At 43.6% G+C, this 27132-nt stretch overlaps 1 pseudogene; it reads left to right on the top strand.

The window, feature by feature from the left end:
* The first annotated feature begins 869 nt into the window (after positions 1 to 869).
* On the top strand, positions 870 to 4549 carry LOC148216937 (uncharacterized; annotated as a pseudogene).
* The last annotated feature ends 22583 nt before the right edge of the window (positions 4550 to 27132 follow it).

Below are 27132 nucleotides of genomic sequence, written 5' to 3'. Positions count from 1 at the left end.
AACAAACCTGATCCTTAAGAGCAGCAGGAGTAACAGATTTCTGTCAAGAATATTCAAACTAAATAAAATAAAATAATCCAGCCCATTTGGCCAGAATTTTCTCTGGTGCAAGAGACCTGCTACTTATTGTTGATTGTGGAGGTCTTCTTAGTCAAGTGTAGTGGTTCCTCAATATCAGTGGCAAGGAGGCAGGGATGAAGGTGGGGCGATTGTCATCTGGGAATTCCTTACCCCCACAGGTCACAGGTGTTCAATAAGTTGGGATCAGTTGGGATTGCTGCTGTTGTACCAGCCTCCTTGCTGCACAACTTCCCTGCCTAAGCTCCTTGACTCCATTTCTGGACTGGCAGTGGAGTTCCCCAGACTCCACTGCCAGGTTTTGGGGGACTTCAATCTGCCTTTTCTAGGAGTGGGGTCTGAGATGGCTTGGGAGATCATGGCCACCATGATGGCCATGGGCCTATCCCAGATGTTCCAGAGCCCAACACAGGACAGTGACCATCCACCAGATCTGGTGTTCTTGTTGGAGCAGTGACTATGTGATCTGAAATTGGGTGTCCTCCCTGTTCAGTATCCTCCCTGTCATGGTCAGATCATGCCCTGATTACCATGGGATTCTCCAGCACCACAATCCACTTCAGGGAGGCTGGACCCATTAGATTGGTCTGCCCCAGCGACTAATGGACCCAGATAGGTTCCAGAGGGAGCTGGGGGTTCTTCCTGCTGGTCTGCTGCACAGTCCATCTGAAGCCCTGGTCACCGTTTCGAATAAGGGGGTGGCTGAGGCCTTGGATTTCATTGCACCCATGAGACCTTAGCCTTCTCGGGGATCCCAGCACTCCCTGTGGTTTATGGAAAAGTTGAGGCAGATGAAGCCAGCAATAAGATATCTAGAGTATTGCTGGGACTTGACAAGGGATGAACTCAACGAAACGTAGGTCAAAGCCACTATTAAGGCCTACCTGGTGGCAGTAAGGGCAGTGAAGTATCATTACTCCTCTGCTCTTATTGCATCTGCAAACAGCTGCCCTGTGGCCCCGTTTCGGGTGACATGAGCCCTCCTGGGTAAGGGGGACTTAGAGAATCTCTTGCAGGGCATGCAGTGGAATTTGCTCGGCATCTATTAGACAAAATCTCTCAGATTCGTTTGCAGTTGGACACTGGCTTTACCGCAGGTCCAGTGGAGGCGCCTAGGGAGGAGTCTCGCCCTGTTATCTGGGAACGGTTTGAACCTGTTGGACCTGAGGAAGTGGACAGGATCCTTGGAGCTGTGAGCTCAGCCAACTGCTCTCTAGATCCATGCCCCTCCTGGCTTGTGAAAGCAGCCCAGGGGGTGTCGTGCGAGTGGGTTCTAGCAATGGTTAATGCTTCCTTGAGTGAGGGAGTTGTTCCTTCACCTCTTAAGGAGGGCTTGGTTCACCCCCTCCTCAAGAAGCCATCACTGGACCCCAACATATTGGACAATGTTCATCCAAAATCTAACCTCCCCTTTTGGGGGAAGGTGATTGAGAAGGTGGTTGCTCAACAGCTTCAGAGGACCTTGGATGAAACAGATTATCTGGACCCCTTTCAGTCAGGATTCATACCCTGGGTATGGGACGGAAACAGCATTGGTCGCGCTTTTGGATGATCTCTGGTGAGGGCGAGATGGGGGTTGTGCATCCATCCTTGCCCTACTTGACCTCTCTGAGGCTTTCAATACCATCAACCATGGTATCCTTCAGGATCGGCTCCGAGGATTGGGGGTGGGCAACATGGTGTGTTCACCTCCTTTCTCCAGGGACGATTCCAGTCGCTGGTAGTTGGGGAGGAGAAATCCTGCCCTCAGCCCCTACTATGTGGGGTGTCTCAGGGTTCAGTACTCTCCCTCCTATTTAACATCTACATAAGGCCGCTGGGTGAGCTCATCCATTGCCAGGGGTGAGGTATCATCAGTATGCTAATGATACCCAATTATACATCTCTGCCCCCAGCAAATTAAGTGATGCTATGAACATCTTATCCCGGTGCCTGGGGGCTGTGAGGGTCTGGATGGGGAACAACAGGCTTCAACTGCACCCTGGCGAGACTGAGTGGCTGTGGGTTCTGGGGCCTTCTGGTGCTAGAGCTATGCCATCTTTGGTACTGAATGGGGTCGCACTGCCCCAGACAGACCTAGTGCGCAATCTGGGGGTCCTCCTGGACTCACGGCTCGTGCTCAAAGACCAGGTAGCAGTCGTGGCTAGGAGGGCCTTTGCACAGCTTCATGTTGTGTGCCAGTTGCAGCCATGCCTAGATCAGGGGACCTAATCATTGTCATTCATACCCTAGTCACCTCCCATTTGGACTTCCGTAATGTGCTCTACATGGGACTGCTCTTCAAGAGTGTCCGGAAGCTTCAGCTGGTGCCAAATGTGGTGGCGCAGGCAGTTATGTGTGCCCCTAAAACGGTACATGTTACACCTCTGCTTTGGTTGCCAGTTTGCTTCCGGGTTCAATTCAAGGTGCTGGTTTTGACCTTTAAAGTCCTTCGTGACATGGGGTGGGGTTATCTGAGGGACCGCCTCTCCCTGATCACATCAGCCTGTCCCATGAGATCCAGCAGGAAAGATATGCGATGCGTTCCATCAGCCAGGGACTTGCATTTGGTGGGTCCCAGGAGGCAGGTCTTCTCTGCCGTGGAGCCTGCCTTGTGGAATCTTCTCCCCCCGGAAGTGAGGTTAACCCTATTCCTCTTAACATTTCTCAAGTCCCTCAAGACCTGGCTATGTGATCACGCCTGGGGATCCCAGGGGACCAGGGAGATTTTGCAATGGCTCCCTTTCTATGGTTAACATCGTCCTCTCCTGTTTTGTGTGTTTTTTATTGTTTTTATAGTTTTAATGATTGTTTTGTATTTTATTTCTTGGCTCTTTGTAACTGAGTGTTGTATGCCACCGAGAGTCACTCTCTTGTGCGATGGTCGGCTATATAAATATGATCAGTCAATCAATAAAATCTCAAAGGGGGGCAGACTGGGAGGCCCCTGGCAGTTGCTGCCTATGTGGGGTGCCTACCTCCTCCATGGCCTGAGTGTGAGCTTCCAAGGTTTTTTTTTAAAGCTCTGACTCTCCAGGCTGCCCATGGCAAGTGTGCCAAATGCCCTTGGGTGGCCGAAGCTCTCCAGCAACACTGGAGTTTCAAGGGAAGAATGCCTTTGTACTCTCCACTGCCTTCCATTCATTGATCTGATGCCTCCTACTCTTCATTCGTAGCATGCGTAAAGTGGCTACCAACATTAAAAAAACAAAACAATAGAAAGCATCTTTGAAGGATATGACCACATCCATTAAAATGCCTATGGAACTATCATGATCATTTCTTGGGATTGCTTCTTTGGCCAGCACACGGATCGCTGGGCCTCAGCAAATTCCGTTTGAGCAAAACGTTCCAGCTGAGCTCTTCACATCTCCTGCCCTGTCCATTCGGCCCTTATATACTGATCGGTCCCAGTTCCAGGATGCATCCATGGAGAGGGATCAGCTTCATCATCGCATCCCGGAGCTCAGTCAGCCCAAGACTGTGCCCAGGTCTGCACAAAGCCATGACGTGCCTCATCTTATTCTTCATCTTCACGTGAGGAGAAATTCATGGGCAGCGACACGTCAGGGCCTTCCTGCTGTTGTGGCGATGCCATGGAGTTCCTGTGCGTCAACGTGATGCGGATTGGAAGCCACTCAGAATCTTTGGAAATGGAATGGCATGTAAGCTAAATAAATAAATAAATGACGGCATGCAACCATCCATGATTTATTCAACAAATCATAATTAAACAAACCATGGTTTATCATAATATAATCAGACCTTAGTAAAGCTCCGTTCCACATCCAGCCAGAGCAACTCAAAAATAGGAGTTCATGTTACTAATCTATTCATATTAGAACATTTCATGCTACCAGGGCCAGATTCCTCAAAATTATTGTATCTTATAGCCTTCCACTAAAGAGCACATTTGAACAATTCTCCGGTAAGAATTCCTAGAAAAATGCTGTCAGCCTGGGAAAGTGTCAGATTTGGTTACAACAACGAAAGCCCTTGGCACAAGGGAATAAGCGTGCCTGCGGGTCTTCTCAGGAAGCTGTGATCATAGTAAAAACTGAACATGATTTGCACCAAGTGCAAATACAGTCTTTTTAGGAAAAAAAGATTGCAGATTCTGAGGCTTAAGACAAGAATGGCTCCACTTCTCCGGGTAACTGGTGCCACAGTCAAATCCTTATAGGTGGTTTAACTTCCTATAACTTCCTAGTCAGAAACTGCGTTTCTGTAAAGTAACTTGAATCCATTAGTTCTAGTCTGGCACTCTAAAACTGGAGAAAGCAGATCTTAATCTTCCTCTATGTGGCATCCTTTTGCATGCTTCGGGAAACCCCTGTCCCATCTCCTCAGGATTACAAATTCCCATTTTTTAAACTCTTTGTTCTTGGTTTCCAGCACCTTGATCATCCTCTCTGAATCTATTCCAGTTTCTCTGAATCCCTTTTCTTAGGTCCCAGAACTGGACCTAATATTTGAAGTGGATTCTGACTAATGTAGAATAAAAGGAATCATTACTTCTCATGATTTGGAAATGATACTTCTGATTGATGCTGTCTAAAATTGCTTTTTTTATTTATTTTGTTTTGTTGCAACCATATCACATTACTGGCTAGCTCGGATTCAGTTTGCGATTAACTATTATTCCAAGATTTATAGATTTGGGGAGTTCCCTTCAACTACAGTCTATACAATCTCCCCTGGGAATAAGCCTGTCATTACTGAAGCTCTTTGGCGTGCATTGCATGAACATGTGAAGAGATTGAAGCCCAATGTCCCACTCCCAGATCACTACCTCATGACCCTCATGAAGTGTAGTGGAGTATGAGACCAGGACCATCTCCTATTTGGAATCCCCCCTCACCCCTGGTTTGCAAAGGTCTGCCTCTCCTGGCCTAGCAGCCCTAAACAGCAGGCCTCATGGCAACTCTTGCAGTGTTGACTTTCATAAGGGACTCCCTTTTGGGGAAAAAACTTTAAACTGAGGGGTTGGGAATAATCATCATCATCATCTTCTTCTTCTTCTTCTTCTTCTTCTTCTTCTTCTTCTTCTTCTTCTTCTTCTTCTTCTTCTTCTTCTTCTCCTCCTCCTCCTCCTCCTCCTCCTCCTCCTCCTCCTCCTCCTCCATCATCATCATCATCATCATCATCATCATCATCTTTAGATGCCCAGATATAAATAGACCCTTTGGGGCAAATGCTGAATTTTCCAATTCTATACAACTGGTGTAAGCATGGGAACCTCATCTTCTTTTGTATCTGACCACCCTACTATTGGCACATTTTAAAGATAATATAATGAAATGAAGCACAAAAGAGGGAACGTCCTGTGCTGGGTCTGGGTCTGGGGACTCTGTATAGAAATGGGAAGTACAACTCTTTCAAAAGTGACAAAATTAGACAGCTGCTTAGCCTGCGTGTGGTTTCCTATAACATGATTTTCATTGAGTAATTCCTTTATTTTAAGTATTTGTATTTTGAGAGGAAAGATAGCCAGGGAATAATAGGTCCAGAAAAATAAAATCTAGCACAGTAGGCAATGCTTGTGCGTTACAACAGGACACTACAGATTTCTTTTTAAATCATAGTATTTGTTTGGCCTTGGTAGGTTCAAAATGATGTCAAAATAGGTGACAATCAAGCCCCCTCCCCTGAATATTTCAACATGGGACTCCATCACTTTGAAAGATTCTCCTCCCCCCACCCCCACTGCTTACATGGGATTCATAAAAGACCACCGTGCCAAAAAGATATACAAATTATTAATAATAGTTGTTTTTATCTTATGTTGTAGTCATGTAACAGAAGTGCATTTTACTATACAGTATAGCAGGTATGAACATAAAAAGCATTGGAAAAAAACTATCAGCCCCACAAAAATTAAACTTAGAGCCCTAAGCCATCCTTTCCTTGGGGAGGCAAGAAAGGCAGTCAGCAAGGAAGACCATGTCATCTTGGCCAATGTTTGGAGTAGGCTTTAACCTGCAAATGTCCAGGCTCACTCCAGGGGAGGTTCAGACAGTCCTCTGAGGTGACCCAGCTCAGAGTCCCTACCAGGATCGTTAGGAATCAAGCCTCCTCTTGCTGGTCAGAGCTAATGATGGATGAGCCAACCTTCATTTTCATCTTCCTCTGGCTTTGACATCTTACAGCAGAGAATTTCTATTACCTTGACTCTTCCAGGCAGAGGGTGGAGTCTTTAATGGGTAAAGCAGCTTTTTTTCTGCTGATATACAGTACAAAGAACATCTGAGAAGAAAAAAAGAGGTGCAACTGATGATCTGTTCAAACAACTCAGCAACTCTGAAAGAACCTTTAGCCCCAGATCTAGGCTTGGAAAATCTGGGGTCCACTAGATGACAGCAAAGAGATACAGAATCCTCAAGTCTTTGTTGCTACCCAGTGGCAGTCTGGAGTGTTGCAGCCCTTCCTTTGGTATTTATTCATGGATAAATCACAATACATACAAAAAGCCAAAAAAATATTGAAGGACAAAGTAACCTACATCCCAGTTAACACCGACCCAATACAGAAACTAGACAACCTGATCAAAAGAACCTGTAAAAACCTAACCAAGAAAGGCCATATCACAAAAGAAGAACAGTGGCGGATGAAAAGCAGTGGACCCATCCTCCCCCACTTCTAGGGATGCCCAAAATACACAAGCCTGACATCCCTCTTCATCCAATTCTATCATTACCAGGGACCTCAACATACAACATAGCGAAAGAACTGACAAAAAAGCTTGGACATCTCACAGAGAGGAGTGAATATTCTATCAGCTCTTCACTGCAGTGCCTCCAGAAAATCAAAGATGTACACATAGATGAAGATGAATTTATGGTCTCACTTGATGTCACAGCACTCTTTACATCCATAAACCCAGAACTAGCAAAAGAATCCATGTTAGCAGTACTACACAACACACCCGACCTAACCAAACACACCAAGATCGAAATACCCAGAATCATGGACCTCATCAACCTCTGCCTCACTGCCTATTTTCAGTTTGATGGGCAAATATACCAACAAATCACCAAGGCACACCCATGGGATCACCACTCTCAGGACTCATAGCAGAGATTGTAATGCAACGCCTAGAAACTGTAGCACTTCCACGCATACAACCTAAAGTACGAATCCAGTATGTAGATGACACCTTTGTTATAATAAAAAAGGAACAACTAGAGAAGACACATGAAACCATCAACAACATCTTCAAAGGAATAAAATTCACCAGAGAGGAAGAAAACAACAACACGCTACCCTTCCTGGATATCCTCATCAGCAGAGGAAACAACAGCAGATTAGAAGCCCAAGTCTATCGGAAAATAACCCACACTAACCAAGTACTCCATTACCAAAGTAACAACCGAACCTCCCACAAGAGGTGCTGGGTAAGAACATTATTCAGATGAGCACAAACACACTGCAGCAACCCAGAACAGCAGAGAAAGGAAACAGACCACCTATACAACATCTTCCAACAAATTGGATATCCATGCAACTTTATCAAAAAGTGCCTGACCACTCAACCTACCAACACACAACCTACCAACCCACAACCAACACAATCTATGAAAAGGATAACACTGCCATACATCAGAAATGTCTCAGAAACAACCAACAGACTATTACAACCACATGGCATCTCTGTAGCACACAAACCAACTAAAGCCCTCCAAAACATCTTAAGCAAACCAAGAGACCCGTAGCCCAAGAAGAAAAAGCAGGAGTCCTCTACAACATACAGTGTAAGGACTGTAACAGCCACTACATAGGACAGACAGGCAGAAGGCTAGCAGAGCGCATCCATGAACACCAAGTAGCAGTCAGAAGACATGATGAAAACTCCTTAATCTCACAACACATGGACAGACTTAACCATAGTTTCAATTGGGAAACTGTCAGCATCTTAGACCAAGCTAAATCCAAAAATGTGGGGGAATTCTTGGAAGCTTGGTATTCAGACAAGGCAGCCATCAACAGGCACACAGAGATAAACAACATCTACATACTATTCAAAACAGACAATAAAAAGGAAACCAAAGACCAGAACATCTCCTCACCAGCAATCATCACCCAGATAAGCAGAGATTAACACCAAGATTATCACCAGACATACAATCAAGCAGTAAACAATACCCTAATCAAGGAACTACCAGGAAAAAAAAAAAACCCTACACCCCCACCAACACTGGCAGGGCAAACCACTGTATATAAACAGAGAGCAAACCCCACTCTATCCTAGCACTGAAGAGGTTACCTGGCCAGGTAATGAAATGTTTGCAAGAAAACAACCAAGCTCAGAGAACCCCAAGGACTCCACAGTTGAACCCTGAGCTATACATATGCTCTTCTATTGCTTCCTTTGGTAGCCAAGAATGGCACTTAGCCGGGAAGAACTGAGAACCCACTGTGGCAGAGGTACAGTGGAACCTTGGGTTACGAACACTTCTGTTAACTAACTTTTTGGGTTACGACCAGCTCCGGCCACAAAATTTTGCTTCGGTTTGCAAACTCCGCCTCGGGGTACGAACAGGATACGCGGCCATTTTCCTTCCCGTGACACAGTCCACGGCCATTTTTCCACCCCTGACACGTGGTCCGCGGCCATTTTTCCGCCCTGACACGTGGTCCGCGGCCATTTTTCCGCCCTGACACGTGGTCCGCGGCCATTTTCCGCCCCTGACACGTGGTCGTAGGGAGGGGGACTCTCCCTCCAAGCAATAGCCGCCTCCCTGTCCTCCACGCCAGAACGGATTAACGGTAATTACATCGAACCTTATGGGAAAATTTGCTTCAGGGTGCGACCAATTCGGGCTGCGGCCAGAGTCACGGAACGAATTAAGTTCGTAAACAGAGGTTCCACTGTACTTCACCCCAGTAAGTGAGACTGGAGCTTTAGAAAGAGTCTGGAAGATGTTCTCCCTTTTAACTGGGATAGGCCTATTCTGGGGGATCAGGCAACACTTTTTGCATTTTGCATGTGCAAGGCAGCCTGGGTTCACCTCGACAGACGTTCACTCCACAGAGACAACATGGTTGTCTTCTTGGAGGTGAAAGGGTGAGGTGCTTTGCATCGCTTACTTTGCGTTTGAGAGCAGCTGGAAAGGTGCTGCAGATGAGGGGAAACCATTAAGCTGCTTTGCTTCACTCTAAAAAGGAGGGAGGCCACAGGGCTTCGCAAAGCAACCTTGAGGGAGGGGTTTGCTCTCCTCATCTGTGTCCTTTACTTTTCAGCAGTCATAATCGGTAAGGACCACAGAAAGAAGCTCTGGGGACTGAGGGTTGCCGAGCTCTGCTTTGACAGAAATCCTTCGGGCTGCTTTCAACAGCTTGCTTGCTTAGTTATTTATTTAATTTACAGGCCACCCATCCCATATCTCCCATTGACTCTGGGCAGCTCACAATTAAAACAGAATAAGAACAGTAAAAGACAAACAGAGTTAAAAACAACATAAATAGCATAGAAATAGCAGCTGAGAAACTAGCCATGACATGGGCTCACCCTTGCTATCCGGGCCCAGGCTTGATGGCAAAGCCAGGTTTTTAATACCCTGCAAAAGGCCAGCAGGGTCAGGCCAAGTCTAATTTCGGGGGGGATGAGGTTACGGGGGGATGCCATGGCAGAAAAGGCTTTCCTCTGGGTCCCGACAGATGACACCCGCTCACAGACAGGACCAGAGCATGCCTCTCCTGCCAGAATGAGTAGGATGGATAGGAGCCAACTGGGGAGAGGCTGTCCCGTAGGTATCCCAGCCCCAAGCCACGAAGGGCTTTAAAGGTAACCACCAGCACCTTGAATTGCACCTGGAAGCACACCGGAAGCCAGTACAACTCGTGGAGCAGAGGCATCACACGTGCTGAATGACTGGCACCCATAACTGCCCATGCCACCACATTTTGCACAAGCTGAAGCCTCCAAATGCTCCACAAAGGCAGGCCCACATAAAGCACACTGCAGTAATCTATCTGGGAGGTGACTGAGGCGTGAGTGACTGAGCAGGGCCCCTGGTCCAGGAAAGGGCGCAACTGGTGCACAACATGTTCAAGCAGCAATTCTAGAATTCTGCAGATCCCCTAAACAAGCCTCTACCTGAGGTGCCCTCTGAGACCTTTGAAAAACAATAGCTATTCAGGGAGTCAATGGTTTACGTTAACAAATGCACATCTTGAAAGCAAAGCTTTGAGCCATTTACAAAGTTCTCAATTTCTTACAATGAAAGTTGGCAAGACTCCAAGTTCCCAAAGACCCCAACCCAGAAGTTGCAACCTTTGGCACCTATTTGTCAGCCCTTCAAGGTAGACCAGACTAGGAAACTAATGTTATGAATACTACTTTTATTATAAGGTTACAGTAACAGAATCTTGCAACTCTGAATGGGCCTCCCCCCTCCCCGTCTTTATCCTAAAGAGAACTAGGGACGGTCAGGTCTGAGGCATTTTCTCAAATTCCATTCCTGCTTTGGACTCAGATTTCCCATAACTGGCCATTGCCTTGGCTGCAGCTCTTCCTCCTGTTCCTCAAGGTTATTCTCACATTCCATTACACTGTCCTTTGAACTGTTGCCTCTGAATGTAGTCAGAATAAACATGCCTAAAACCATGCTATTCAGGCAACAGGTCTGGAAAACAACTTGAGGTGATTTCACAGAGGGAGGACAGCTCTTTGACCATCTGCAAGAAGCACTATATTTTTTTCATATGTACAGTATCAAGTCCAGTATTGGGAAGAAGACATTGAGCTAGCCTGTCAGAAACCTTTTGAAAGAACCCCAGTTGGACTCCTTGAGTTGATTAACTGGGGTCCTTATTTAGCAGAGCCTATTTGTGTGTGAGAGGAACCAAGCCTATTCAAAGTAATCTGAGACAGAGGCTTAAGGTTTACTAAGGAAGCAACCTGTTCCAATGGGAAGCCTACATCCCTGGGCAATCAGTCCTTGGGGACAGGAGGAAGGGTTCTGTTCTGTCTGCAGGAATCAGGCTGAATAGGGCAGGGGGGTATGCTAAGAGCCTTAGTGCTCCAATCAGGGGAAAATCTGCAGAGACCAAGGGAGGAGCCAAGCAGGAGCCCCTCTCATGCTCCTCATAGTCCAAAGGACAAAGGAGGTCAAGGAGATGCTTCTGGAGCTGCATCTCCACCATAGCTCTCTCTGCAGTGAGACTAGAATGCAGCTAGTAGTGGTTGAAGCTTCCAGTAACAGGGGGTCCATTTCACATAGTACCTGTGTGCCTGCTGCTCCAGGAATGGATCAGAATGTTCTGCTTCCTTCTTTTCTGCTCCTTTCGCTGACAATTGAGCAACTCCCCTGACCTCAAAGAAGCCCCAGTTCCTTCCGTCACAGCAAGGCCATTAACACCTGTGGTGAGAACTTCTGCTCCCCTCTTCACACTTTTTTCCTTTTTCAACAAATAAAGCTGAAGTGACATTTGTTGCCAACCCCCCCTACCAGTGACCCTCCTTGAAAAAAGACTCCCACTGTCACATCATTAGCTGGTTGGGTGAGAAATGATTTGTATCAAACAGGCCCCCATTGAGAACACGGCGGATTCCATACAGGCAGAATCTTCCTCCCCTCCTCATCAGACAGATGCTATCAAAGCCCACAATGAAAGCAGCTCAGCCCACTGCATGCTTCACGCCAAAGCTGAGGATCCTGCTATCACTGAGGAAGTATCCACAGCTGGGGTTTCTACTCACAGAATGCAGAGGGCTGACTCATTCCCAGTCTGGCTTCCAGATTTAATGTGGGGAAGCCATCACGATGTGTCAGAGTGGTGCTTATGGGTAGACAAAGGATGAGACAGCTTTCGCATTAATCCTTTGGCCTGGAATTATCAACTGGAGGTTCTATCCAGCTACCATACTTAGTAGCCCTTAATTTGCCAGAGCCTCTTTTAAAATGACCGCATCCTTGTAGCAGCAAATTCCAGCATTGAACATGCACTGAATAATCTTACATTTGAATATAATGAGAATGGAGAAAAATTCTCCCTAACTACTCCTTCCATGTCATGCATAGTTTTATTTTTTTAACATATAATATTTATTTAAAATTTTCACCTAAGTAAGGTAAAAATGAAATTTTATAAAATGAAATTAAGAAAGAAAGAAAAGTTAAAAGAATAAGTAGACAAGACAGTGCAGGTAGAAAGAAAAGATATATAAAGAAGCAACTTCCAATCTTCTTTACAGCAGTTACAAACAAATTCATTATCTCCCCTCCCTCTTTAAAGTTACAATATGGTTTACTTCTTCCCATATTCATCTTTTTAATCAGTAAATCCATAAACCACCAATTCATTTTTCCCCATTTTCAGCAAAAAGTCCAAAAGAGACTTCCAGTCTTTTGTTGTCTGATCCCTGATCAAACAAGTCAGTTCCATCATCTTCACGATCCATTCCTCTGTTGTGGGTATTTCAGTATTTTTCCATCTTTGTGCATATAATAGTGTCACTGCAGTTACCATATATTAAATCAATCTTCCATGAGTCTTATCTAATTGGCTATCCATAAATTCCAATAAAAGAAGTTCTAATGTCACCTGAATATTGGTGTTTAAATGTTTGTATCATTGTATGCATTTGTATCCAATATTTTTTTTTGTTTTTCACAAGTCCATCCTTCCATGGTAAAACGTCCCTTCATGTTTTTCACATTTCCAACATTGTTTAGAAGTACCTAATCTTTGATGATTTCTCTGGAGTCATGTACCAACAGTACATCATTTTATAAAAGCTTTCTCTTAAATTGTAACACAATGTGAATTTCTATCCTTTTATCCACATTCTCTCACATTGATCTATCTCTATGTTATAGCCAAAATTCTTAGCCCGTTTTATCATGCACTCTTTAACTTCTTCTTCTTCTGTTTCATATCTCAGCAAAAGTTTATACATTTTAGCAATAACATGTTCATCGTGTGTACATAATGTAATTCGATTTCAAATTCCATCTTATATTATTCGATACCAATTACCTTTTTATCTACCTTAAATCTCTCTCTTAATTGTGCATATGAAAACCATTGAAAACTAAATCCCTCTGTAGTCAATTGTTCTCTTGGCTTCATCCTGAGTTCTCCATTTTCCTGTACTAACAAATCCTGTTATGTTAACCGTTTGTCTTTGCCTGTTGTTTCTTTTCTATAAAATGCTTATTGTGCTGAAACCAATAAGGGTATTTTCAGGCACAGCCTGGTTTAGATCTCTTCCATATTCTTAATATGGCACCTTAACTTACATTTACATTAACTTTAAATTTATCATACCACGAAAACTGTGCCACCCAAACCTCAGGTTGTGATCTTCTAGTTCTAACAGTCTCTTTTTCTTAGCAACAGCCATTCTTTCATCCAAACAAAACAGAGGCTGCAAAATACAATTTAAAATCAGGTGGTCCTAATCCTCCTCTTTCCTTGGATCTTGGAGAATTTTATATTTAACCCTTGGCTTCTTTCCCTGCCATTTGAATCTAGATATACCTTTTTGCCATTGCTAAAAGGTGTGTCATTAGTTAAAACAGGTATTGTTTGAAATAGAAACATTATTCTAAGTAATACATTCATTTTCACCACAGAAATTCTCCCAAACAGTGATAATTGCAATTTTCCCATCTTAACAAATCTTTCTTAATTTCTTTACCATAATCATTTTGAAATAACACCAAATCCCTTCAATTTTTTTCATTAATATTTCTATTCCTTCCATAGGAATTTCCAAAATTCAAACCAAATTGTCTGCAAATGTCCTTAATTTGTATACTTCTTTTTTAACCTTCACCCCAGTTATTCTCTCATCATGTCTTATGTCTCTGTTCAAAACTTCAATAGCTAGAATGAATAACAGTGGACAAAGTGGGCATCCTTGCTTTGTTCCTTTCTGTATCGCACAATGGGTCTTGTCAGTTCCCCATTAACTATAATTTATGCCTTTTGTAAAGTATATATTGATTTCACTCATTTAATTACACTTTCTCCAAAGTCCATCTCTTCCAGGATTTTAAATAGAAAGTCCAGTTCAAATTGTTAATGCATAGTTTTACACATCATCTGTCTCCTTATTCTTTTTCTCTTTCCCTTAAGCAAAGTAGCCAGATGTATCTTCACAGTGTTGTTCCAGCCTGTTGATAATCAGATTTAGTATGTTCTGAGTTAACTGCTTTATTACGCCTCTTTATTTTCTGTTCCTTAATCAATTAGGAGGATTTCTCTTCTTACCTACAACTGCCAAGGTTGCTCAGGAGTTTTTGGTAAGTTTACAAGAAACTTTGAGGAAATACATATCTGTGAGAGCTAGTTCTGGCAAGGTCAACTAGTCTGTTATTGTCAAGCTGGCAAAATAGCAAGAACTGCATAGATTTCAAAAAGACATCTTAATGTTAGTCTGAGGTAAAAACCAAATCTTGAATGTAAGAGTAAATTCCCACCCCCAGCCTGAATTAGACTGAGTTAAATATGGCAAAGTCTCCTGGAAGTGTTGCTTCCCACAGCTCTCACATCTGGGCTGGGTTGCCTCTTCTCACCTTAAGGGCCCTCCTTCTCTGGTTCCTTCCCCCAGCCTCTCATAGTTCCATCAAGGGACAGGTGAAAATCCTTCTTCCTGCCCAGAAGTGAGAAGCCTTGAATCTTCCCACCATGGAGGTGGGAGAAAGATGTGTAAAGACTGAATGTGGAATGCAGTATAAATAGCATTTTATACCAGTAATCACTAGAATTCTTTCTCAATGGCTTTAACGGTTCTTTCAATAAGCTTTCCTGTCATCAGTCTACATCCCTGAATCACTGCAGTGCCTGTGTTGCCTTCTAGAGTCAGTCACGAGAAGCCGGGCAATATCCTCTGTCCTGCATATCTAAGACTTCTTAATGCAGAATCCTAAAAAGTGAATGAAGCAGAACTTGTAACTGCAGAGGACGTACTCATTTCTCTTCAACAAGATGGTCTTCTAGATAAGAGGTGGGGAAACTGTAACCTTTCAGATCATGTCTGCTTATTGGCAAGCTCTCCTAAAGTGCTGTCCACCCATTTTTGACTTGACAGAAAGTGATATGAATATGGAATTGGCTGCCCTGCCCAGCGCTGATTCCTGTCCTGCCTCTATTCTGACTCACTGGTGAATGACGCTGTCCTGTCTATGGCGTGTCTGCCTTGTCATTTGCCTGTCATGACCGAGGCCATCTCCAGTTACTGGAGGGCAGGAATGGACAGCCGCCACTGCCTCCACTCTTCCTGCTCCACATTAAAAACGGTGGGTTTTCTGGACAGTGGTTCTGTCCACTTTGCCAGCTGCTGCACTTCATGTCCTTGTAGGGAATCCCCCTGCCCTTCAGTCAGCACAGTGGCTACTCTTAAAAAAACAGTCAAGGGTCAGCCAGGGAAAGAAAAAGCAAAATTTTTAAATGTTGTTTTGAACGAGGGACCTTTCTTGTGTAAAGTAACCAAGGTAACTGCCACACTAGAGCAGCAGCGGAACAAAAGTTCAGGAGGCAGGACTGAAACCCCACAAAAAAGGAACCTTTAGTATAAAGTGGGCTCTCCTGCCGGCACATGTGTGCATTTGGATGCTTGGACATTGCAAATGGCATTGTGTTTTTCAAAAAATAAACATGTCCTATGACATCTGCCCATGGAAAGGAAAGTGACTGATGACTACTTTCCCAGCATGGGTGGGAAGAGTAATGAAACAGGGAACCCGCCAACTGGGGATCCTGTTACCCGAGGTCCAGCCAACAATTCACGAATATTACTATGGCTGAAGTGGAGAAACAGGTTGAAATCTGGAACGGGAGTTCTTAAACTGGCTTCATTCCCAGATAGTTTACACACAGGAGTCAAACAGCTTCAGGCTGCAGTATAGAACAGCCCTCTGAATAAACAGCACAGGCTAGACAAAGTGATTGGCTGAGTCCTCTGACTGGCTGCCCTCCCACCTCAGCACCTCACCAGCTGCTGCAAGAAGCGTTTGCCAATCACAGCACTGCACATCTGGCAGTGGGACCTTGTCCATCACCTCCAGGCTCTTTCCGGTGCCCCCATATGCCATTCTGTTCATTTGTTTGTTTGTTTGTTTGAAACTTAAATAACTTTAAGGTTCCCATCATCACACTGTTGCATTATTTCAATTTTGTACCAACCCAGTAAGGGCCAGAGGAGTCAGTCACTCATACTACTGCTAGCTGAGCAGTCTAGCACTATGGCACAACACAAGAGTGCTGTGTCCATCATGCAGAGAAAGAACAGCAGGATGGTGGCATAGACCAGGGTCTGAAGAGAATGGGGGATGCCCACCTTGGCTTGAAATGACCAATATGTTGATCCCACCCATTTCTGGTTACCTGACTTTGATGTAATAGATGGTGAAGTGAAAGATTTTTTGAAGATAATTTATGAATCTTTGGCCAGACTATCAGCAAGTTTCTTCAGTGCTCTAAGATCCACTGGAGATTTAAATTCGTTTAAACTAAGTAACCTGGCCATGTTTCTGTCAACCTCAAACTTCAATTCTATCTTTTCAACCTGATCTTCACCTGGTCTAGTTGTTGTTGTTGTTTAGTCGTTAAGTCGTGTCCGACTCTTCGTGACCCCATGAACCATATTGCGCCAGGCCTTCCTGTCCTTCACTGCCTCCCTGAGTTTGCTCAGTTTCATGCTCATTGCTTCAGTGATGCTATCTAACCATTTCATCCTCTGCCGTCCTCTTCTCCTTTTGCCTTCAATCTTTCCCAGCATCAGGGTCTTCTCCAAAGAGATCTCTCTTCGCATTAGGTGGCCAAAATATCTGAGCTTGAGCTTCATTATCGATCCTTCCAATGAGCAATCAGGGTTGATTTCCTTTAAGATTGACTGGTTTGACCTCCTAGCAGTCCAGGGGACTCTCAAGAGTCTTCTCCAGCACCACAGTTCAAAGGCATCAATTCTTCGGCGCTCGGCTTTTTTTATGGTCCAGCTCTCACAGCCATACATTACTACTGGGAAAACCATAGCTTTGACTATGCGGATCTTTGTCGGCAAGGTGACGTCTCTGCTTTTTAATATGCTATCTAGGCTTGCCATAGCTTTCCTCCCAAGGAGCAAGCGTCTTTTAATTTCATGGCTGCAGTCTCCGTCTGCGGTGATCTTGGAGCCCAAATAAATGAAGTCTGTTACTGCTTCCATTTCTACCCCTTCTATTTGCCAGGAATTGATGGGTCCAGATGCCATGATCTTAGTTTTTTTAATGTTGAGTTTCAAGCCAGCTTTTGCACTCTCCTCTTTCACCCTCATCAAGAGGCTCTTTAGTTCTTCTTCACTTTCTGCCATTAGGGTGGTATCGTCCGCATATCTGAGGTTGTTGATGATTCTCCCTGCAATCTTAATTCCGGCTTGTGATTCTTCCAGCCTGGCATTTCTCATGATGTACTCTGCATATAGGTTAAATAAGCAGGGTGACAGTATACAGCCTTGTCGTAGTCCTTTCCCTATTTTGAACCAATCGGTTGTTCCATGACCGGTTCTGACTGTTGCTTCTTGGCCCGCATACAGATTTCTCAGGAGACAGGTAAGGTGGTCTGGTACTCCCATCTCTTTAAGAATTTGCCACAGTTTGTTGTGATCCACACAATCAAAGGCTTTTGCATAGTCAATGAAGCAGAAGTAGATATTTTTCTGGAACTCTCGTGCTTTCTCCATGATCCAGCGAATGTTGGCAATTTGATCTCTAGTTCCTCTGCCTCTTCGAAACCCAGCTTGTACATCCGGTAGTTCTCGGTTCATGTATTGCTGAAGCCTAGCTTGTAGGATTTTGAGCATAACCTTGCTAGCATGTGAAATGAGTGCAATTGTGCGATAGTTTGAGCATTCTTTGGCGTTGCCCTTCTTTGGAATTGGAACGTAAACTGACCTTTTCCAATCCCGTGGCCACTGTTGCGTTTTCCAAACTTGCTGGCATATTGAGTGCAGCACTTTAACACCATCATCTTTTAGTATTTTAAATAACTCAGCTGGAATACTGTCATCTCCACTAGCTTTGTTGTTAGCAATGCTTCCTAAGGCCCACTTGACTTCACTCTCTAGGATGTCTGGCTCAAGGTCAGTGATCACACCAGCATGGACATCAGGGACATTAAGATCTTTCTTGTAGAGTTCTTCTGTGTATTCTTGCCACCTCTTCTTAATCTCTTCTGCTTCTGTTAGGTCCCTGCCTTTTTTGTCCTTTATCATGCCCATCTTTGCACTAAACGTTCCTTTCATATCTCCAATTTTCTTGTAGAGATCTCTAGTCTTCCCCATTCTATTGTTTTCCTCAATTTCTTTGCATTGTTCATTTAAGAAGGCCTTCTTATCTCTCCTGGCTATTCTCTGGAAATCTGCATTCAGTTGCTTATATCTTTCCCTTTCACCCTTGCTTTTCGCATTCCTTCTTTCCACAGCTATTTGTAAAGCCTCATCAGACAGCCATTTTGCTTTCTTGCATTTCTTTTTCTTTGGGATGGTTTTAGTTGCTGCCTCCTGTACAATGTTACAGACCTCCGTCCATAGTTCTTCAGGCACTCTGTCTACCAAATCTAATCCTCTAAATCTATTCATCGCCTTCACTGTGTACTCACAAGGAATATGATCTAAGTCATACCTGAGTGGTCTAGTGGTTTTCCCTACATTCTTCAATTTAAGCCTAAATTTTGCAGTAAGAAGCTCATGATCTGAGCCACAGTCAGCTCCTGGTCTTGTTTTTGCTGTCTGTATAGAGCTTCTCCATCTTTGGCTGCAAAGTATATAATCAATCTGGTTTCGGTATTGACCATCTGGTGATGTCCATGTGGAGAGTCGTCTCTTGTGTTGTTGGAAAAGAGTGTTTGCTATGACTAGCTTGTTCTCTTGACAGAACTCTATTAGCCTTTGCCCTGCTTCATTTTGTACTCCAAGGCCAAACTTGCCTGTTATTCCGATTACTCCTTGACTTCCTACTTTAGCATTCCAATCCCCTATGATGAAAAGGACATCTTTTTTTGGTGCTAGTTCTAGAAGGTGTTGTAGGTCTTCATAGAAGCGGTCAACTTCAGCTTCTTCGGCATCAGTGGTTGGGGCATAGACTTGGATTACTGAGATGCTGAATGGTTTGCCTTGGATACACACTGAGATCATTCTGTCGTTTTTGAGGTTGTACCCCATTACTGCCTTTCCCACTCTCTTATTCACTATGAGTGCAACTCCATTTCTTCTAAGGGTTTCTTGCCCACAGTAGTAGATATAATGGTCACCTGAATTAAATTCACCCATTCCCGTCCATTTCAGTTCGCTGATTCCCAAGATGTCGACGTTCAATCTTGTCATCTCATGTTTGACCACATCCAGCTTGCCTTGGTTCATAGATCTTACATTCCAGGTACCTATACAATATTGTTCTTTACAGCATCGGACCTTCTTTTCGCTTCCAGATACATCCACAGCTGAGCGTCCTTTCGGCTTTGGCCCAGCCGCTTCACTCTTTCTGGAGCTACTTGGAATTGCCCTCCGCTCTTCCCCAGTAGCATATTGGACACCTTCCGACCTGAGGGGCTCATCTTCCGGTGTCATATCTTTTAGCCTTTTGACATTGTCCATGGGGTTTTCTTGGCAAGGATACTGGAGTGGGTTGCCATTTCCTTCTCCAGTGGACCACATTTTGTCAGAACTCTCTGTCATGACCTGTCCGTCTTGGGTGGCCCTGCACGGCATAGCTCATGGCTTCACTGAGTTACGCAAGCCCCTTCGCCACGACAAGGCAGTGATCCATGAAGGGGCCTGATCTAGTAGAACACCCCTTTGTTGGACACTCCTTTGTTGGAGAAGAATGAGCCGAAGTAGGGATTGTGTAATTGTGCCTTTTCATTGTTACCTGTTAGTTACCTGTTTTTCCTTCCTTTTACTTTGAAGGGATTTGAAGAAACCCATTTTGTTGTTCCAACATCCTTCATCAACCTGAGTGCACTGTGAGCTTTACTTCCCTGACACTGTGTCTCAAGTCCAGTTCTCCATGGCACATAACTCTTCGCTAAAGCAAATCCTAGTTGTCTTACACAGACCTAGTGGATTTGCAGCTTCTCCTCTGTTTCAATTGCTTCTATTCGTTTTGAACAAATTGTAAACTTCAGCTGCTATATTCTGAAGATGGGAGTCATCACACCAAGTCTTCATTTTGCCTATTAAGTCATATTTGCCTTCCTATGCTAAGAGTTTGAACTTATTTCACATTCTCTATATATTCTATATAGACAATTAAGACCATGAACGCCAAGCCAGTTTTCTTCTGATGTTTCATGGAGTGGTTTAAAAGTCCCCCTCATGGCAGCATTCTTACTTTTTTGAAAATGCAAACTTTTCCTGATATTCTTTCTTCAGGATGTTCGTCGCCATCCCACCCAGAACTTAGTTTAAAGCCCTCTTGATCAAGCTCACTATCCTTTGACTAAATACATTTTTACCTTGTAAAGTAAAGTGTGACCCATTGTAAGGTGTGACACATCTCATGCTTTAGCTCATCATCCAGATAGCTCATACTATGATCAGAGAAACCAAGTATTTCCTGTTGACACCACTTGTACAGCCAATCCTTCACCTGCAATAGTGTTTCTTATTCTAATCCTCTCCCACAGACCAGAAGCATGGGTGAGTATGCCATATTGAGCCTCACATTTTTCATCTTACTTACTCCGAAGCCACTGGTGATACAGCTGCAGTTGTTCTTGGTGGCATCTGTTGCCTCCATGTAGATGAAAGATAAGGAATATCCATCAGTTGGCATATTCAGACTTGCTCCATCACATCCCTGATTATGCTCTGGGGAGACAAGACACTTCATGAGCCAGTGGGTCTAGCCAGCATTACTGTTGCCTAAATACCCTGCCAAGTGCCTCACATCACTCCTATTCATCATACTTGGTACTGCAGCTCAGTAACAACTGAACATCCAACATCCTAAAAGAAGACTTTACATATGGATATCATTGGATGGGCATCATCAAAATCAAATTAAGTATCAGATTAAGTACATTCCAAGTAAAGATGGAGAATCTCTATTTGGTTAGCAAAAACAAGAGCTAGTGTTAAGGTCAGCTCAGATCACGAACTTCTGCTTGCAAAATTGTGACTTAAACTAACGAAACCAAATAAAATCACCAGACTAACAAGATATGATCTCAGCAATATTCCATATTATTATTCAATGAGGATTTAATGGATTGGATTTGCTAAATAGAGTACCTGAAGAATTCTGAACTCAGATCTGTGACATTATTAAAGATGAAGCAAACAAAAATATCCTGAAATGCACAAAGCAAAAGATTAAGTAACAGACCTGATACAATGAAAAATAGTTGATGTAAATTGGAAGAGGTAGAGAAAAAAACTGTCCAAATAAACACAGAGTTCCAGAGATGAGCAAGAAGAAACAAGGAGTTATATCTAAATAAGCATTACAAAGATACTTAGGTTAACAATCAGATGGGTAGGACAAGGGACTTATCTAAGAAAATTACAAGGGAATTTTCAAGGGAATCGTTTATTTCTGCAATTTACTGTATATACCATTCAGTTCCAAAAATTGATCCAAATCAATCCAGAGCTCTCACTCAAGGCAGAAATGACCAGGTTCAAATTATCATACTTTTGACACATTTTGGAAAGATGTAGCTCCCTTGAGAAGTCTATGATTCTGGGAAAGGTAGAAGGAAAGAGAAGATCACCAGCAGCAAGGTGGAGGGACTCATTTGCAACAGCAGTAGGTGCACCATTGAAGGGCCAGGTTGGGGACAGTTCATCCTGGAGAAGGTCTATCTATGTGGTCCCTAAGACGTAACACAATACATAATCAATAAATTAATCAGTATTCTAGAAGGTGTTAATCTTTCCTTAACTGACACCTTCTAAAAAGTATTGGGACTGAAGTTACAGAAATAAACGGCTAAGGGCATCATTTAAGAGAATCAACACATCTGAACTTCACTGTTGGAGAAGACTCCTAATAATACCATGGTTAGCCAAGAAAAACAAACAAATCAATCATCAAACAAGGCACAAATGAGCAGGCTCAAATGATCATACTGAAACACAGTATGTGAAGATACAGCTCTCTTAAGATGTCTGTAAAAATGGAAGGAAAGAACAGAATGACCAGGAGCAATGTGCACGGGCTCGATTATATTGGCAGTGAGTGCAATATTGGAAGACCTGAAGAAGCAGGTTGGGGCAAGAAGATCTAGCTACATGGTCACTAAGAATCAACACCAACTTAATAACACATAATTAATCAATTAGTTCCAAAAAGAATCTTAGCAACTTACAATTAATACAAAAATAAAATAAAAAGAATAGCAAGGAAAACATAACAACACTCCAAAACCATTGACAATAGTAAACCTTCCTGTCCATTGAGGAAAAACAACCACAATTGCATCTTGCGGGGAGGGCAGTCTCCGTATCAGACTTTCCAGAATAGTCCAATCTTGACAGCTTTCCTAAATGCCAACATACAAACATGCAACATACATGCATGACATGGTGCAGAAACATGGTGACAACAACAGTACATATTGTCAAAGCCTTGGCTTTCCCATTCGGAATATATCTGACTGTGAAACCTGGACCAACAGAAAGACTGAACAAAGAAAAAATGTATGCCTTTGAATTGTGGTGCTATAAAAAACTGTTGAGAATATCTTGGACTACAAGAAAAACAAACCATTCAGTACCAGATTAACTAAAACCAGTCTGCTCACTGGCAGCACGAATAGTGGAATGAAAGCTTAAATAATTTGGACACATAATGAGAAGGCCAATCATTGCCAAGGACCCTGATGTTTAAAAAAATCAAAGGCAATTGAAAAAGAGCCAGCAGAAGACAAAGTTCCTAGATACTATCACTGATGACACTAGCAGGAGCTTCCAAGAATGCAAAGGAGTTCCTGGCGAAATGATGTTCATCAAGTCATGAAATGTTGGAGTGATGAACAACTGAACAACAACTAACAGCAACAACATCTGGAGAGTCCCATGTTTCTCACCCTTGATCTGTAGACTTGGTAGTATTCTTAATTATGCTTTTCACCAACTTGCCAGGAACAAATGTTTGCGTACGCAGCTTTTGATTCCCTGGTGCTTGCCAGCCCCCTAGTTGAGGGTGCATTTTAGAAGAGTCTTTGGCTGGGCTTAACCTCATTGTGGAATATGGTTGGGGCTGGACAGCGTCTACTAAACCCTGTTTTTTTAGAACTAAAGCCCAAATAGTTTTTTAATTAACTAGCACTAAACTGCTTTTTACCTTCTATTTCTAAGAAAATGTTCATGGAACAGCAAATCAGTGGGGAAAAAATAGCTTGAATTTAAATGCTCATTTGAAAGCAAGGTTGCTTGCTGCCATTTTAGAAGTGTGCTAAAACAGAGTCCCAGAATGGTTTGTGTTCTACCCAACCTTACAGTACTCTCTGTAAGAGCAGCTTTTCCAAACAGCAGCTGGCCCAGTGGTTCCAGAAAGAGCAGCCCTCCCTCATTCTTTCTTTGTCTCCTGCAGCTGGTTCTCGTAGGAAGGTTGTCTGAATAAGAGGGATTTTTTAATCCCTTTCTTCTCCTCCACCACCATCACCACCACCACCAAATGGATGGGCAACCAACCCTGGGAACATATGTAGCCCTCAAATTCTCTTTTTGTGGTTCTTGTGGTGTAGTTTCTTGACATTTCAGTTAGCACAAGCCTAAAACAGGCTTCTTGTACATAAAATTCAGAGGGAATCTCCTCCGGAATGGGACATTCTAATCCTGTCCCCTTCTATCACCGCCCACTATTTGTACCCTCGCCCTTGTCCTGCCCCCAGTGGACAGTCTCTGCTGCACTGCCAGCCCTGCTGAAATCGCTGCAGGCCCTTGCCGGAGGTTCCCTTCCTGCTTCTTCCTGCAGGAGGAGGACTGTCCTCCCGAAAGAGCAAACCGGGAGCAAGACCTGGGAGCAGCTCCTTCAGGCCATGAATCTGAGGACAAGAGACAGCACAGCTGTTGCTTCACCTCCAGGTTTTTATGCTGGCATTTAATATATTGCAGTGGCTCCTCCCATCACTACAGATTATACAGCTTGCAGTAAACAACTCTGCTATCTATGTGGCTTGCTAAACCTCAGTTTGTGGGAGATGAAGTTGATAAAGCAAGAGGCCAGTGAAATTATCTCTAAACAAACATTAAATCACAGCCTGTAGAAAACCACATGCCAAAGTACAGCACTGAGTTTTACAACCTAGACGTAAATCACCTTTAAGATGTTGGCAATTTTTCCCTACAGGTAAGTCAGTGCACATGTGCGTGCGCGCGCGCACACACACACACACACACACACATAGAAGGATGGGAGAAAACCCTGGATATCAAGGATAGCTCATGTGATCCAAGTTGAGTCATTATTTCCTGCCTGCGGTTACTAGAATGACATATGCGCATGTTCAACCCTTTGTTCCCCCATTTAGGTCAATGCAGAGAGGCCATCCTCTCAGGCATATGTGGCTCCACTAGGGCTGGGACAGGAGATCTGGGGGCTTTTAAGGACAGCCAAGTGAATCCCCAGGCCTCTTCCATCATTCCTCCAACGCCAGTCTGCTGGCAATCCAACCGAATGGCCCCACAGTTATTTCCAGGATTTGCCCCACATACCAAACTGTCTGAAACAGCCCAGAACCTGACTTTAGGTATCAGACATAAGGCACGTCTGAAATGCATAAAAATGTTCCTAGTCAGCAGAGAACTTCCCTTCACACATTCACACATGGCCCCTTGTCTTGAGGTACAGATCTGCAGTCTAAAAATACAAGGCACATGATCTGCATATTATGCCAACTTTTTTGCATATTTTTTCATGTTGTCAGTACAGCATATGCTCAGCCTGTTCTTCCTCCCTGAATAGTTTCCACATTTTTAACTACAATATGCTAATGTGTAAGAATAAATGTACAGAGAAACCTGTGCATTGATATTTCAGCTCTCCTGGCATCTGAGCACAACACACCCACTGAGCAACTCTTTGTATTTCCAAAACAAAGAAAGAGGGACTTGGGAATCTAGACCTAAACTTCATTTTGCTTGATCCAAATTTAATTAGTGCTGGTCACAAACACGCTTTATTTATTATTTGTTTAAAACCCTAAAATTCTGTCTACCCACTACATTTGTAACAGCTTAAAAAACATTTTTTTAAAAATGTACAGACTTACATATCAGGAATAAAGTATGGAGCCCCCTCACTCTTGAGACTTGGAAAGACCCTCCCCAGCAGATTACATGGAGCAACCAGATTCAGGTCAGCGTACTGATGGTACCTCACCCCATGGCGACAGGTAACCTCACCCAGAGGTTTCATGTAGATGCTGAACAGGAGCGGAGAGAGTACTAAACCCTGTGGGACCTCTCACTCCTGATCAACACCAACTAGAACCAGCCCTGGAGGAAGGAGGAGAACTGGCACAATACAGTGCTGCCCAGCCCCAACTCCCATAGCTGGTCCAGAAAGATACCATGGTTGATGGGATTGAAGGCTGCCATGTGGGTCCATCAGTCGATCAGGACCGTCTTAGTCAAAACTGACTTGGGGGAAAAAATCCAGGGAAATGAATGAGAAACAGGAGGAGAACATGATATGCTGACAGGCTTCCAGGTGCCATCTGCCTGGCCACAGTTGGAAGCAAGAGGCAAAGTTAGTTGGATTCTTGAGCTGACTGAGGAAGGCCTCAACTACATCTTTTGCAAAACCAAACTGGGTTAGATCATGCGCTGAATGTGGTCTGATGCTTTCTGGACCAAAGTCTCTCTTCTCCCACACTAGAATTGCCCCATACTGACCAGTTGTGGACTTGCACTCCAGTGTTCCTCAGTTCATGTAGACAACTATTCCAGCCTCCACTGGTTTTTCTGCTCCTCCATCAACCTACATGCTGACAAGATCCATGCAATATGAGAGGATGAAACTTAGATAATCCATGAAACTTAAACAGCCCTTGTCTTGGTGATAAAGGAGGCAAAGGGTTGTTGAATCAATGCACATTTGCTTCAAGTTAGCTTTTCTTGGGGTTTCTGGGGAGGTATAGCAAACCAAAGATGGCTCTGTGAAAGTGGAGCCGATGACCGCAGCAAAGACCAAAGAACCAGTGATCAGACTGGTTCCTTAGAACCTCTCTGGATAAGGAGAGGATGGGAGATCACCCACATGTGCTTCAAATGGCTAGTCCTCATGAGGAGACCACAGGATAGCAGTTTTCCATGGGTTTGAGCACTGGGAGACAGCGGGATTAGCCATCTTGCTCACAACTGCGGCAGAGACTTTTAAAGGACACTAAGTTCGCAAACTTAGATTTCTAATCACCTTCGGAAATTGCCTATTAACTATTCTAAAGCTATTAGAGACCTTCAAAATGACAGATTTGGAAAGTCTTCATCGGGTGAGTTTATCTTCAACTCTGAAGAAAGGAAAAATTAATTACAAGCTTAAGAACTTAAAGAATTTGAAATAAACACCAAAAGCTAAGATTTCAATCTAAGAAAGTTATAAAAGGATTAAGAATCCAGATAAATTTGGAATATTGACTTTTACTATAAGATTTTGGAATTAACTATAAAAAATAAACCTTGTGGGAAACAGACTTATTTTGGTTATCCTAGCAATTGCAAGTCATAACAAAGGATAAGTGATGATTTTAGAGACTGGACACTAGAGGGGACTAAAGATTTTAAGCAGAAAAAAATACAAGCCTGATGTCAATTAATACTGGGACTTACAGAATAATGCAAAGCGTTATAACATCAAAATATTAAAGGAGATCTTTGAAGAATGGAGCTAGAAGTTAGTAACTACAATATCAACACTGTCAATAATGATGTCTGTGTCAGATTCAGCCCAGCACGGCCAAGCAGCGGCACTGTTTCAGTTTCACCGCCTCAGGCATAGGCGGCCGGGAAAGGTAAACAGGCAACCGCAAGCCAATTGCTGGCAGGTGGCGGTAATTAACCCGGGTGAGAACAAAGGGGAAATGGATACCTTGTAACGCAGCCGGCTTCCCCAAACGCCCCAGGCAACGACAACCACAATACTC

The sequence above is a fragment of the Python bivittatus genome, unplaced genomic scaffold (genome assembly GCF_059951505.1).
Source record: "Python bivittatus isolate LINGU-HERP-01145 unplaced genomic scaffold, Pbiv_v1 ctg000040_np1212, whole genome shotgun sequence".
Taxonomy (NCBI): domain Eukaryota; kingdom Metazoa; phylum Chordata; class Lepidosauria; order Squamata; family Pythonidae; genus Python; species Python bivittatus.
Note: the sequence above shows the minus strand (reverse complement) of the source record. Positions and strands in the feature narration are given on the sequence as shown.